The following is a 965-nucleotide window of genomic DNA, read 5'->3' on the forward strand; positions in this document are numbered from 1 at the left end:
GAGATCTTTATAAGAAAATATCTTTATTACTTGGAGGTAATAAAAGGCTTATTTGTGAGTACAAAATGATAAACCATGAAAGTTGTTAAACGTGAGTGTATTAGGTATAAATCTTACGAATAACACAATACACGCAGGCAAAAGGCAAGTCACCGACTTGGGCTGTTTACCATACACCCACCAGCCCAGGCTTGTGTCTAGACAATTGTAATGAACTCCAGTCACTTCGTACGGAGTCCGTGGTGCTTGTGGTTAGCACTCTGCCGATACCTGGAAAGTCAGAGGTTCAAAGCCAATAGCTGCTCCACAGGAGAAAAGAGCGGGTGGCCTGCACTGCTAGAGAACCAACTAGATGGTGCTGCTAGGATCAGAGCATCACCAAGCATTCTACACGACCCAGACACGCGCTCGATCAGAAAGCAGGCAAAGGTTATATCGAGTCAGTGTACAGGAAAGACACAAAATGGTTGAGAGACGTGAGACGAGGTTCAACCTTGCTCTCGTCGTCAAGAAAATGAACGCACCTTAAAGCAATGAGATACCACGTCACAGCCATCAGATGGCAAAAATCTTATGTTCCCACAGTGGTCAATTTTGTTTGGTTAATAGGGAGCTTTTGAATCTCGTGGTTGAGCTGTGCATCAGTCATGTGACCTTGAAGAGGTTTTTGTACATCTTGCATTATAAATAATAAAATAAATGAGTACTTATGACTTCAGTTGTTTCTCTGATGGTCATTTTGAGTGTTATCTGTGTGTAAATGGCATGGGGGTGGGCTGTATCTGACCCATCTGGCTTTCTTCTGGACAGAGGGCAGGGGTCAGACAGGCCTCCTTCCTCCAGCTTCCTCTCTTTCCCCTCCCAGAGGGGGCACAGTTGTGCCCTCATCACCACAATCCGTGTTAGGACATTTTCTTCATTCTTGACCCTACTATTATTAGCTCCCCTTTACCTCCCCCCACCCC

The sequence above is a fragment of the Echinops telfairi genome, unplaced genomic scaffold (genome assembly GCF_000313985.2).
Source record: "Echinops telfairi isolate 266 unplaced genomic scaffold, ASM31398v2 ScPeMD7_3533;HRSCAF=4204_1, whole genome shotgun sequence".
NCBI lineage: Eukaryota > Metazoa > Chordata > Mammalia > Afrosoricida > Tenrecidae > Echinops > Echinops telfairi.